The 15186-nt window shown below is 44.2% G+C and overlaps 1 long non-coding RNA gene across 1 annotated transcript in view; it reads left to right on the forward strand.

Annotated features, from left to right (window-relative positions):
• The first annotated feature begins 907 nt into the window (after nt 1-907).
• LOC106590421 (uncharacterized) overlaps nt 908-15186 on the forward strand; it is a 63718-nt gene continuing 49439 nt past the window's right edge. The window contains exons 1-2 of the long non-coding RNA XR_001325048.2: nt 908-1228; nt 3530-3562. This is a non-coding gene — a long non-coding RNA (uncharacterized lncRNA). The remainder of the gene's footprint in view (nt 1229-3529; nt 3563-15186) is intronic.

The following is a 15186-nucleotide window of genomic DNA, read 5'->3' on the forward strand; positions in this document are numbered from 1 at the left end:
TAAAAACCTCCACTGTATTGAGCTATTGTAGCCTTCCGACCTGTGCGTGGCAGTAATGAGTGATTGGAGGTGCCGAATCACAGTTTAACTCACTCAAACTCTGAAGGTAAGATAACACATGAATACGACGTGGGCTGGCAATTGTGTTGACCGTTTGGCTTTAGGGGATGTCCTCCTCTCTTTCGCTCCCTCGCTCTAATCATGTTCTTGTTTTTCATTATGCCCACGAGGCGCGTGCGACGCAGTTCAAGTTGATTTAAATTTCAGCCCCATTGATTAACAGTCCTTCATAAAAAAACAGGCAGCCCTCATCACAATCAATACAAAAATAAAATCGTAAAGAAAAAAAAAAGAAACTGAAAAAAAAGTGCACACTGTCCACAGTTATAAAACATTGAATAGCTGGGTTATCAACAATGTGCACTGTTTCAGGGTACTGTTTCGCAAGTTGGTAGTCTTGGTAGCCTACATGCATATGAGCTGCCAACGGGGTCAGCAGTAGGCTATATCGTTATCATTAATAACAGCAGTCAACATCAAATATGAACTTTTAAAAAGTTGCATGAAATAATTTATTTCAGTGTTTCCACACACAATAACTTCCATCAAAATACAAGTAAATAAAAAAAATCTGACCATCTTTCATTCAAAATATTTTATTGAACCATTAAATTCATAGGCTAATAAATGAAGTGATAGTGGACCTGCCAACAACTTGTAAATAGCCTTCAGAAAAGTAGTTCAATGATAATAAATGGAAGAGAAAAGTAACGTGGAGAATACTCTACCTTTACAGACAGGTTATATCAAATCCCTCAGGTGCTACTGTGTAGGGTTGGTGTCTTCAGGTTGTAGGAGCGGCTACCTTTGTGATTGTGAATGCGCCGTTTTAGTCATACGACAGTAGGCTACATCTATCAACTCCTCCTCCAGCCTTCGCCCTTTTACAGTATATTCTCCATCCCCTGCGGCGAAACCAAACATCCGTCGCAGAGATCAAGATGCCTATGCAGCTGAGAAGTCATTACTGACCTTTACTGTTATAGTTACTGAGAAAAAGTCAGAGATAATTTGGATAACTGACACTGAATATTCGCTCCCTTTCCCCTCCATCTCGGGGTCCATAACAGCAACGTGTGCCTGGATTAGTGTAAATCTTCACCAAGAAAACAACAGTGACAGTTGACACGCGGTGCAAATCTTAAATACCACGGCAGTTCTGGAAAAGGTCGGTTGGATTCCACTGTTGATGAATAGATAACAAGACAATAGTAGCGTCGTCTGTAGCAGAGTTAGATCAGGGCATTGCAAAAGTATCACATAGCTAACATTGTGACAGATCCCCAGGAAGTTTTGAGACGGTGAGAGTGGGGGCCAGATTTGTATGCAAATTGTCAGAAACCCCTTTCTTCATAACGGATGACCTCATATCAGTTATTGTCTGAAAACGTGTAATTAGTTGTTCCTCTTGGAAATATCCCACTGCGCAGAAACTGGTTGATCCAATGTTGTTTCACGTAATTTCAACAAAAACAATCAATGTGACGCGTTGAAGCAACGTGGAAAACTGATTGGATTTGCAAAAAGTCATCAACATAAGCGAATTTCGTATGAACCACCCAACTTTTAACCTAAATCCAATGGCCTTTTTTTTGTATTGATTTCGAATTTAATTCACGTTAGTTGACAACTCAACCGGATGTAAATAAACAGTTGAACTGACTGACATCTGTGCCCAGTGGGATGCATCAAGAGTTGCTGAAATTAGTGTAAACTATGGACAGTAAGCCACTGTTGGTGTGTCAGCATTGAATTTAGTAAACATAAAAGTTATTTTCAGTGTTTGATATGCTTGTTATCAAATCTATTGATTCATAGGTTTCGTAGGCAATTGTGTAAAATAAAAATACATTAAAAAAATGTAATGAGTTGGCTAACATAAAATTGCCTACTTTTAAAGATCACAGTATGGGATGATCATGAAGTCTTCCATTTGACGCTGGCCTTAAACTGAGAAAAGCCCTCATTCCTGAATACACCTTCCTTGAAGGCTTGTAGGTTATAGTTGAGGGACTACCAGGCACGTCAACTTCTCCGCTAGAGGGAGTGGTATTTCACCAGACCACCTAGGACGAGGGAGGCACTTTTATTTATTTATAACACATTGCAATTCATGAACTGAAGGAATGACAGGAACCTGCCAGCAACAAAATGCAATTTGTTTCTGTAATTTGCCCACTCTAGATCAATAAAAACATAAACCTTTCTATTATGGAAATCATGAAGTAATCATCATTATAAATGAATACATTAATAAGCTAAAGATAAAATACTGGGGTCCATGTTGATAGGCTATTGATAAAGTCATTTGAAAGAGAACATTAGGCTAAGTTACATTAAAATGATAATATAGTCACTTTTAAAATATCAATATATTTAAATGCAATTAAGTGCATGTGAAAATGTATTCCAATTGAGGTGCACCAGGGGTTTCAGAAGATCACTTGATGTTTGAGTTTCATGGTAGAAATATAAATTAAAAGATCAGATTATCCCTTCAAAGGGAAAATCTATAAATGCAATTTGTTAAACGCACAGAATCCATCAGGCTGGAGAAATTACAACAGTGGCCCTGTTTAGTTCCCAATAAAAAAACGCTTCCTTAGATGGTTACATTTCAAGGTGATTATTGGCTCAGCTTTCAGCAACTCACTCACTTACTAGGCAGGTCAATGAAACCAGTGAGTTTCCATCCTGGATGGAGTTATTATCAGTGCCTTGGTGGGATCAGTGGTGTCAGAGACTCCAGCCACCCAAGCCCCATGGCAAGCAGTACCACTGTACCAAGTCTGGAACCAACAGGACCCTGAACAGCTTTTACCCCCAAGCCATGAGACTGCTAAACACACTACTAAATAACTAATCAAATGGCTGCTCGGACTACCTACATTGACCATTTTTTGCAGTAATTCCACCCACACACTCACATACTTACAATGACACCAAACAAACACATACACATACACATACACACACACACACACACACACACACACACACACACACACACACACACACACTACATACGCTGCTGCTACTGTCTATTATCTATCCTGTTGCCTAGTCACTTTACCCCTACTTATATGTACAGAGCTACCTGAATTACCTTGTTCCCCTGCACATCAACTTGGTACAGGTACTCCCTGTATAGCCATGTTATTTGTACTTGTTGTTCGTTATTCGTTATTGTATTTATTCCTTGTGTCACAATTTGTTTTATATATTTGTTTATTTTTTTTGCGTTATCTTTAACTCTGCATTGTTGGAAAATTACCCGTAAGTAAGCATTTCACTGTTAGTCTACACCTGTTGTTTACGAAGCACGTGACAAATAACATTTGATTTGATTTGATGAATGAATAGACTGATTTCTTTTCAAACTACTGTGCACTCGTGCTTTTCAGTGTAGTCCACTATTATAATTGTCTTATTTACTTAATATTGTGTGTTTCTTCTCCTATTTCTATAGATCTGTAGGAGAGAGCTGGATAGAGACTATAAGGTAAGCTCTGTGCATGGCTGCTTTCCTTTAGCTCTACACTGTTTACTAACTTAATCATGATGATGTTGTAAACCCAGTGAAGTAACTCCCATGTCAAACAGGCAGAGAGAGGAGCTAAGAAACATCAACCATCAGACAGAATCACCATTAGTGATGTCCCGGGATCAAACAAACCAGGCATTAATCTCAACTCCCTCTCAAAAAATTTGCATAATTCAAAGAAAGACAAACATTTTTCTTTCCATGGTTCGAACCAAATCAGAGTGCAGCTTCTCTCCCAACAACTGCTGTCAGCTGCCTCTATCTCTCATCCCCTAAATTTAATTTGGAAGACATCTCCCCTCTCTTCCCCTTTCTATGAATTCAGTGCACCTCATCCCTTAGATTTACTTGCTTAACAAATATGGACAGGAGACCTAAGTGGTTTTTGAAATCTTTGAATGGACTTTGGAGTGCCTGTGTTGTGCTGTGCTGGGTGGCTGCAGGGATGTTTCTTCTGCTCCCCCAGACTCCCTGGCTAGGAGATGGCAGTGCTGGGTGGAGAGGCAGTCTGGAAATGAGATAAGGATGTCTGATTCATAGGATCTGACAGGAAATCTATACTCTGCAATGTTTATAATCCAGCCATTACTACACGGCCAAATGAAAGAACAATAATCCAATCATTTACTCCATATTTACCTGAGGCAGATTCTCGGCTTTAAAAGTGAAGTGCTCACTGTGGCGGTGCGGTGGGGGCTATAAAGCGGCTGATGGAGAGTAGACGGACATGCTCCAGACTAGCAGAGAGTAGCAGAGCATGAACCTACATGATGGAGAGCAGACAGGCTCCAGAGAGCAGCAAAGCATGGACCTCCATGCTCCCCAGACTGCAGGGGGAGTGGACTGTCCTCTGGAGGGCAGCATTCTGAGCAGTGGGAGTCACAGTGCCTGATGATCTACTGTATGGTCCTCAGGGTCAGAGGTCAGGGGTCGGTCACCACTGGTTATTAAGATACCATATATGTGACTCGTTTCTGGAAACTAGGCTTATGTCGCGGGTCACTACTTCACAGGAGACCCATTTGAACATATACGTTTTTTTGCAGAAATGCCTTTTGGAAAATGTGAACTTTCATGCGCCTTAAAACAGACTTGTATGCCATCTGTAAATACAAATTAAAATTGTTAAATTATGAGCCTAGTTGGTTTAGCCACAGAAAAAGACAGCAACCTTACCGTTAGCCATGATTGGCTAAGATAATGAGTGGGCTGGACATGCCGAGAGATGAGATTGGATTGGTCTGCCATATACTGTAGCAGACGTCTGTCTATTTGAGCTGGTCAGTATGTGTAGGAAATCCTGTCAAATGTGGCTTTAAAAAAAATGTATCGCGTAGAACAAGGGCATACAGTGAGTGAAAAAAGTATTTGATCCCCTGCTGATTTTGTACGTTTGCCCACTGACAAAGAAATTATCAGTCTATAATTTGAATGGTAGGTTTATTTGAACAGTGAGAGACAGAATAACAACAAAAAAATCCAGAAAAACGCATGTCAAAAATGTTATAAATTGATTTGCATTTCAATGAGGGAAATAAGTATTTGACCCCCTCTCAATCAGAAAGATTTCTGGCTCCCAGGTGTCTTTTATACAGGTAACGAGCTGAGATTAGGAGCACACTCTTAAAGGGAGTGCTCCTAATCTCAGCTTGTTACCTGTATAGAAGACACCTGTCCACAGAAGCAATCAATCAATCAGATTCCAAACTCTCCACCATGGCCAAGACCAAAGACCTCTCCAAGGATGTCAGGGACAAGATTGTAGACCTACACAAGGCTGGAATGGGCTACAAGACCATCGCCAAGCAGCTTGGTGAGAAGGTGACAACAGTTGGTGCGATTATTCGCATGTGGAAGAAACACAAAAGAACTGTCAATCTCCCTCGGCCTGGGGCTCCATACAAGATCTCACCTTGTGGAGTTGCAATGATCATGAGAACGGTGAGGAATCAGCCCAGAACTACACGGGAGGATCTTGTCAATGATCTCAAGGCAGCTGGGACCATAGTCACCAAGAAAACAATTGGTAACACATTACGCCGTGAAGGACTGAAATCCTGCAGCGTCCGCAAGGTTCCCCTGCTCAAGAAAGCACATATACATGCCCGTCTGAAGTTTGCCAATGAACATCAGAATGATTCAGAGGACAACTGGGTGAAAGTGTTGTGGTCAGATGAGACCAAAATGGAGCTCTTTGGCATCAACTCAACTCGCCGTGTTTGGAGGAGGAGGAATGCTGCCTATGACCCCAAGAACACCATCCCCACTGTCAAACATGGAGGTGGAAACATTATGCTTTGGGGGTGTTTTTCTGCTAAGGGGACAGGACAACTTCACCGCATCAAAGGGACAATGGACAGGGCCATGTACCATCAAATCTTGGGTGAGAACCTCCTTCCCTCAGCCAGGGCATTGAAAATTGGTCGTGGATGGGTATTCCAGCATGACAATGACCCAAAACACACGGCCAAGGCAACAAATGAGTGGCTCAAGAAGAAGCACATTAAGGTCCTGGAGTGGCCTAGCCAGTCTCCAGACCTTAATCCCATAGAAAATATGTGGAGGGAGCTGAAGTTTCTTGTTGTCAAACGTCAGCCTCGAAACCTTAATGACTTGGAGAAGATCTGCAAAGAGGAGTGGGACAAAATCCCTCCTGAGATGTGTGCAAACCTGGTGGCCAACTACAAGAAACGTCTGACCTCTGTGATTGCCAACAAGGGTTTTGCCACCAAGTACTAAGTCATGTTTTGCAGAGGGGTCAAATACTTATTTCCCTCATTAAAATGCAAATCAATTTATAACATTTTTGACATGGGTTTTTCTGGATTTTTTTGTTGTTATTCTGTCTCTCACTGTTCAAATAAACCTACCATTAAAATTATAGACTGATCATTTCTTTGTCAGTGGGCAAACGTACAAAATCAACAGAGGATCAAATACTTTTTCCCCTCACTGTAAGTGTTGCTCTCCGCTTTCTGAAGGACCACATTTTGAAATCAGTGGAATTAGAGTATGATAGCTAAGGAGATGGAGAAAACACCTGTCTCCCCATTACATCTTCAAACTAAGGGCAACCATGGCATCTGTGACAGGGAGGGGCATCCATCCATAATGTATACTGGTAAGATACTCCAACTAGCTACATTTTCAGATATTACACATTTCTAATTTTGACAGAAATCATTTTAATTTCAAATTAAAGTGTACTGTTAGCTAGCTAGCTAACTTTAGCTGGCTGGCTCACTAGCTAACGTTATGTGTATGATCTTATTATTCGTATCTAAGAGCCATTTGCGTTGCTATTTATAGCCTAATGTTAGCTAGCTAACATTAAACCTGGTTGGTTAACTACCTGCAGATTCATGCAGGGTAGTAACGTCATGAGTTGTGATTATGGTTCATTGTTTAGCTAGCTAGCTACGTCTTAACCAAAGACTATTCACGTAACCATTTCAAAAAGAATGTCACTGCGACAACTGTTGATAGACGAAGCTGGCAAATTAGCTAGAAAACTACTCCGATTTAAGAGCACTCTTGTCTGAGTGTGCCAGAGCGCAGAATAACTGATATTCAACACCCGTTGAATATGGCCGTTGTCAGTAAACTAAGTAAAAAAAGCGCACATTTTTGCCAGCGGCACAGTTGCAGTCACCAACGCTCTGGATAACATAAAAGCATCCTAACCAGCTCTGTTAGTGAGCTGTTCTCTCATTTGTGTCTGGAAGTAGCTAGCCAATGTTAGCCAGTTAGCTTGGGTGCTTGACTGTTGTTGTTAGGACAGAATGCTCGGATCAACCCTTAAAGAGATGGGTGGGGCTAAAGCTTAAGAGGGTGTGAACGATGCTGAATGGGTGTAGACAAAGAAGAGCTCTCCAGTAGCTACCAAAATGTTCGAAGGCCATTTTCTCAAAAGTGAGGTTTATTAACTTTCAAAGCAGAATTACTTTCCCATTGTTCCTCAAATGCAGTGTATGATATACCATGTTGTAGCTCTGTGTCTCTGCTTTTATGCAATGTAAAAAACACAATTTCAAATAAGGCCCGAATCAAGGCGGTCAGTCACATATTAAGGTGGAACTGACAGCTGAACTATAGAAGACACCTGAATAATGTACCAACACTGGCAAGACTGGCAACACTTGAACATAATGTTAGGAGAGATTAATGGTTGCCCAAATAAAGACCTGTCTCGTTTGTCTTGGCTGTGTTGTCCAATTATGTGTAAAATTACTGGTCCTAATTCAGATTCCTGTTGTTTCTGGATACATGAGAGGTAATGTCTTCAGCTCCATAGATAACTTGACATAGAATACCATATAATACTTGGGGGATTACCTGTCTCCATAAGCATACATTGATTCCTAAGTAGAGAATTACTTATAATAAAGTATTTCATGGACAGTTGGAGCAGGTCCTCTTTGTGTTAGGGGTGGGGTGGGGGAGGTTTATCTTATTTGGGAAAGTGAAGGGGGCCTGGCCTTATCTGTCAATAAACAGTAATTAGATTTTGTGGCCGATAGCGTCGATTGGTTTCTAATCTAGCTGTCGCTCTGGACGTGTGTAATTAAAATCTTGATTGATAAAGGGGCAGAAACCCGCCCACGCCACCACTTACCTGACCCTACCCCCGACCCCTCCGCAGCACACACAGGGGGAGAGATATGAAGGAAGGCCTGGGGAAAAAAACGGCACTTCTTATTGATCAGCCCTATCTACTTTCCTATCAATGCCCTCTTCTCACAGTAGAGGGGACAGTACAAAGGTTTCATTTGCACATGTCATACGTGGAACTTCATAGCTTATCTTAAACTAAGAGATTTATCTTACAAGCAAAAATATAGCGATTTGGTCAGCTAAATCTAATCATAACCCTCTTTATCTTCCATGTCTATGGTAACTTAAATCTAAGACAAAATATGTCCATGTGTAGCCTACAAAAAAACACTACACCCTTTGTTGTAATTGTGTGTGTTTGAGTGCCTGCCTGCTTGTGTGTGCGTGTGCATGTGTGTGTCCATTTGTGTGCGTGTGCGTGCATGCAGAGAGGTGTCTAGCCTCAGATCAGCCAAGTGAAATAAGGAGTTAAAACATGGTTGCCACTAATGAGGGGAAGGTTGCTGTGAATGTAATGCAATCAACGGAAGACACCCCCGAGGCCGTGGAGAGGATGAAACAAGAGCCATACACCTTCATCTAGTCCACTGACAGGCCTGTGAACCTGTGAAAACCGTCTGGACACACACACACACACACACACACACACACACACACACACACACACACACACACACACACACACACACACACACACACACACACACACACACACACACACACACACACACACACACAGATGCACCTACACATTCACTCTCACCTACACACGCACATTCACAAAGGCTGAATGTCTGGTGCATAACACATGAGATAAATAACAGTTACCTTAAACTCAGTGGAATCCTACAGAGAATAGCTGGCAGAGAGGCGGTTCAAAAACACAGCCTCCAGACTTCACCGTCATCAGACTCATGCAGACACACCAGTGAAGAAGAAAGGATTTGTGCCGACTAAGTTCTGGAGAGAGAGAGAGAAGAGGGGAAAGAGAGAGAAAAAGAAAGAGAGAAAACACATCAAGCTGAATGCGATCCAACTTAGGCAGTGGTTCCCAAACTGTGGGGTGCGCCCCCCAGGAATGGAGCAAGGGGTCGGCAGGGGGTGCACTGGGGTTGTCCCCCACCCCCCCAAAAAATATATAATATAGATAGAGAGATTTTTTTTTAGCAACTCAGTCCAGCTTTAAACTTACTCTTGAAAGTTGTAATAGTAGAATGCACAAAGTGTAATTTCGAAATTGGGTAGTGCATCATCAATTCCTCTTGTCATGTTAGTCATTGCATACCTAAGAGAGCTACATTATTTATAATTTGTTAGAAATGTCCAGATCAACTAGCCCATTTTTTAGTTCAATTTTTTTGCCCAAAGATTTGTTGTTTTAAGAAATGCTGGAAAGGGGACCTTAGTGAAACAGTTTTGGAACTGCTGAACTAAGTCAGCATAGTGAAACCTGTACATCCAGGTGTTGCTTCTTTTGCCTCCAACCTGGCAACATGCTTTGGACGTTCAGTAGGTCATGTGAGGATATGAGATGTGCATAACGTGCATATTGAGTCAAACTAACAGACCTCACCTGTGTCTATGGTTTTCTACATCAGTATATGGTTAGAGAGCATAGACTGCACAGAAATGCACAAACACACTCACCATTGTGATAAACCACCTCTCACTCAACATCATTCCAATTCAGGGTACCTCCACGAGAACATAATAAATAAAACATTTAAAGCATATGCGTGCATGCTATTGTGCACATCGTGGTGGTGGTGGGGGGAGCAGTTAAAAGCGACTCTCAGAAAGCAGTGGTCCAGCACTTAATTTGATTCTTAATGGAAGGCAAAATTTCCACAGGAAAACTTCCATTGAGCACAAAATGAATTTCCTTAGTTTTCAATTTGGGAGGCTGTGAGTGGGATTGAGATTGATAAATGCTGGCAGAAGCAGCCCATGCGTGCTCTACCTCATTTAGTTGAGCAACGTAATTTCCACACTAAACAATGTGATTTATATGTGATCATCTAAACAAATTAAACATAGACTGTGTAATAAATCTCACTCTAAAAAATATTTCGCTCATTGACCATAAACAAAACACTTATCTTACAAAACATCACATTTTGTATCATGACTTTATTACCTTGTAGAAATGTGTTTGAATTTAGTTCCATTCCAATTACTGTTTAGACCGACTTGTTTCCAACAAAGCAGTGATTCTCTCTTACGTTCTGGTTGAGAATTTTTCCTCTCCCCATCTCTACCAGTGGCAGTGGCGGAGCGTCCATTAGGGCGTTAGGAGTGGTGCCCCACTTGAAACAAATACAAATAAAAAAATAAAAAATAAAAATATATATATATATATGTATTTTTTTTACAACAAAATATATATTATAGAATTCAAGGACTATGTTTAAAATGTACATAAAAGTGTGGTTAATTTGTGTACCTTTTACTGTTTCAAATATACAGTATATTGTTCAAAACAAGCTGTTTATTTACCTACTGCTCTGCCATTAGCAGCTCCGGACGTTCGGCCTGCCGCCCAGCTCTTGCAAGCTTTTACATTACTTGCTATTGGGGGGGGGGCTGCAGCAATGAGATTGCAAGATTTCATCACATGATTTTCACAGCACAAATTAAATGGACAGTCCTGGGGCATTGAAATGAATGCCCACGCCTTCTGGGTCTGCACTATCAGGTACTGAACAGATGGCTCTAAATTGCAATGAACATGTGAGTAAATAATCAGTGGGAGCCTGGGACCTGAACTGGACATCCACATCCATCAACAGTCGAAGGATAGAGGGATGCTCTAGATAGAACCTTCTCGCAGATCTGGTATGACAAAAGAAAACGTGGCTCTGTCACCTCCAGACGTTAGATGCTAGCTAGTGGACACTAGCTACCAGCAAGCTAGCATACCAGTAGCTAGCTTGCTAGCTCGCATACCAATCAAGTCTAACTAAAGTTGCTGGCAAGCTCATCATACTTGTGACATTATACTAGCTAACTATCTCCAGTTAGATAATTTGTGGCAACATGGGCAGCAGAAGATTTTGTTTTTACATGCGAAAGTGAAATAGGTGCATTTATGCAGTTGTTCAAATGCACAGACCACTTTATATATCTTTCCAAACAAACAACTGGTAATTTGAAAACTGCCACCGTCCTGGGTATTCAGCCAATCAGCGGCTGATCAGTGGTATCACACTGGCATTTTGGGAGGCACAGTGGTATACCCAGGGAGGGGTGATCAGGGTATCTCCCTGCCCACATGCTGCCCGCTCTGCCCCCATCGCAACATTAAGAACGCCTGCAGCACCAGGGAGAGGGGAAGCTCCAGGGAGAGGGGTAGACCAGGGAGAGGGGAAGCTCCAGGGAGAGGGGTAGACCAGGGAGAGGGGAAGCTCCAGGGAGAGGGGCAGCTCCAGGGAGAGGGGCAGCTCCAGGGAGAGGGGCAGCTCCAGGGAGAGGAGTAGACCAGGGAGACGGGCAGCTCCAGGGAGAGGGGTAGACCAGGGAGAGGGGAAGCTCCAGGGAGACGGGCAGCTCCAGGGAGAGGGGCAGCTCCAGGGAGAGGGGTAGACCAGGGAGACGGGCAGCTCCAGGGAGAGGGGTAGACCAGGGAGACGGGCAGCTCCAGGGAGAGGGGCAGCTCCAGGGAGAGGGGTAGACCAGGGAGACGGGCAGCTCCAGGGAGAGGGGCAGCTCCAGGGAGAGGGGTAGACCAGGGAGACGGGCAGCTCCAGGGAGAGAGGCAGGCCAGGGAGAGGCCCAGCAGTCTTACTGTACATATAGAGTAGACTGTGCCCTAGGAGCTGATAGAGCTAGGAGACAGGAGATAGAGAGCCATAGAGTGAGGGAGGCAAATCATGGCTCAGGAACAGATCTTCCTCATGGAGGTAAAGAACCCAAATGGAATGTCAATTCATGATAAATTGGTAACCAAGGTTGGCTATGCCTGCAGAAAATTATATTTGAATAGTGTGGATATGGGGACAACAATAGCATAAAAGCATGTAATATTGTAAGATCAGTACAATAACACAAAAATGTCCCTCTTCCTTTGTCCTTATCATATTGATGCCTTTATTGATATCTTTCTAAAAATGTGCACAGAAAGTGCTATATAAGTTCATTCATGTTTACTGTTATGAGAGTCCTGGAGTATTCGCGGAGTGGTAAACACACAGTAATAGATGAGTGTGAAGAGAAGCCCTCGTTTCCCCCCTGTGATTAAAAATGTATGTTGCCACACGCAGGCTCTGGTGTGGAACTCCCTGGCAAAGGAGCTCGTTAATATTCCAGACCATGTCTGGCTAATGTCTTAAAGTGATGGATAGGAGGGGGAGCTGCTGTTTGATTGTTCTTCACAGGCAGTCAGGGAGCTGGCTGCGCAGCGCGTGGGGATTTAAGGTGGAGGAATCCTCTTAAAGCTCCTCATTCATTCTCTCAGAAAACTCTGGGCCATTAATTGGCCCTGTCTACATGACTTCAGTGTTCTGAGGGCCAGTGGTAGCCAGCTACAGCACTGGAGGTGGACTCTTAGATATTTCAAAGAGCCCTTGTCCCATAAAAGACATTCAAGTGACATGAAATGACATTCATGTCAAGCCTGGGAGGCACATATACACCGCAGAAGAACGTCTTGATTCATGCACTGCCTATCTGCATTGCTGTATAAACATCCTCTTTAGAAAAAATGTATGTGTCACCTCCTGACCATAGTGAGTGGTTATTTTCTATGGTGGAGTGGTCAGGGTGTGACAGGGGGTGTTTGTCTGTTTTTTATGTCTATGTTCAGTTTCTAGTTTTGCATTTCTATGTTGGTGTTGTTTGGCATGACCTCCAATTAGAGGCAGCAGGTTGTCGTTGACTCTAATTGGAGGTTCTATTTAAGTTGTTGTTTGTTTCACATGTGTTTGTGAGTGATTATTCGTTGTGAGTGTATTTGATCCTCCTGCGTCACAGTTTGTTGTTTTGTGTATATTTTGAAGTGTTTAATTGTTGCATTTGGTTTCACTGGTGAAATAAATATGTGGAACTACGAAAACACTGCATCTTGGTCCACTCCTTCTAACAGCTGTGACAGAATCACCCACCAAAGAAGGACCAAGCAGCGTGGTAAGGAGCAGCAGAAGTATCCGGAGGAATGGACTTGGGAGGAGATTTTGGATGGTAAAGGACCCTGGAGGCAGGCTGGGGAGTATCGTCGTCCGAGGGAGGAGATCGAAGCAGCGAAAGAGGAGCGACGATACTACGAGGCTCTATATGCACCGAAAGGCAAGGCGGAGAGGCAGCCCCACATTTTTTTGGGGGGGCACAAGGGGAGTTGGGCAGAGTCAGGATGGAGTCCTGAGACACCTTCCCGTGCTTACTGCGGGGAGCAAGTGATGCAGCAGACACCGTATTTTGCGGTGAACCACACTGCGTTGTCAGGGTGCATTCAAAGGCCGGTGCGAACTGTGCCCGCACCCCGCAGTTATCGAGCGGAGTTGAGCATCCAACCAGGGCGGGTTGTGCAGGCCGTGCGCTCCAGACCTCCAGTGCGCCTCCAAGACCCAGTGTACCGTGTGCCTGCTCCGCGCACTCTTCCTCCAGTGCACCACCATAGCCCAGTACGTCCTGTTCCTGCTCCCCGCACTAGCCCGAAGGTGCGTGTTACTAGCCTGGCGCCTCCTATGCCAGTCCCACGTAGCAGACCTCCAGTGCGCCTCCAAGGCCCAGTGTTCCCTGTGCCTGCTCCGCGCACTCTTCCTCCAGTACGCCTCCATAGCCCAGTAAGGCCGGTGCCTGCTTTGAGCACGCGGTCCGCAGTGCGTCTCCCCAGTCTGGTGAGACCAGTTCCAGCGCCCCGTAGGAAGCCTCTAGTGATGGTCAATGGTCCGACGTCTCCAGTGATAATCCATGGCATGAAGCCTCCAGTGAGGATCCATGGCCCGGAGCCTGTACTGTTAATCCATGGCATGAAGCCTCCAGTGATAATCCATGGCCCGGAGCCTCCAGTGATGATCCATGGCACAAAGCCTCCAGTGATTATCCATGACGCGGAACCAGTAGTGATGATCCATGGCACGGAGCCTGCAGCGAAGGTCCCCAGTCCGGAGCCTCCAGCGACGCTCTTCAGTCCGGAGCCTCCAGCGATGGTCTACAGCCCCGAACCTCCAGCGACGGTCTGCAGCCCCGAGTCTCCAGCGACGGTCTGCAGCCCCGAGTCTCCAGCGACGGTCTGCAGCCCCGAGTCTCCAGCGACGGTCTGCAGCCCCAAGTCTCCGGCGACGGTCTGCAGCCCCGAGCCTTCAGCGGCGGTCTGCAGCTCAGAGTTGTCAGCGGCGGCCTGCAGCCTCGAGTTTTCAGCGGTGGTTGGTGGTCCGAAGCATCCGGCGAGGATCCTTGGTCTGGTTCCTCCGAACATACAGAAGCGGGGGTATCAATGGGCAGTGGGGGTACCACGCCCGGAACCAAAGCCGCCGCCACAGACAGTTGTCACCCACCCTACCCTCCCTTTGTGTTGTGTTGTTTTTTAGGCGCGGTCGGAGTCCGCACCTTTGAGGGGGGGGGTACTGTCACGTCCTGACCATAGTGAGTGACAGGGGGTGTTTGTCAGTTTTTTATGTCTATGTTCAGTTTCTAGTTTTGCATTTCTATGTTGGTGTTGTTTGGCATGACCTCCAATTAGAGGCAGCAGGTTGTCGTTGTCTCTAATTGGAGGTCCTATTTAAGTTGTTGTTTGTTTCACATGTGTTTGTGGGTGATAATTCGTTGTGAGTGTATTTGATCCTCCTGCGTCACAGTTTGTTGTTTTGTGTATATTTTGAAGTGTTTAATTGTTGCATTCGGTTTCACTGGTTAAATAAATATGTGGAACTACGAACACGCTGCATCTTGGTCCACTCATTCTAACACTGTTCAACGCATAAGGATGTTGATTTCAAGAAAACATGGATTGGACAAAAGCAAGTGATAAAATA

This window comes from Salmo salar, chromosome ssa01, assembly GCF_905237065.1.
Source record: "Salmo salar chromosome ssa01, Ssal_v3.1, whole genome shotgun sequence".
NCBI lineage: Eukaryota > Metazoa > Chordata > Actinopteri > Salmoniformes > Salmonidae > Salmo > Salmo salar.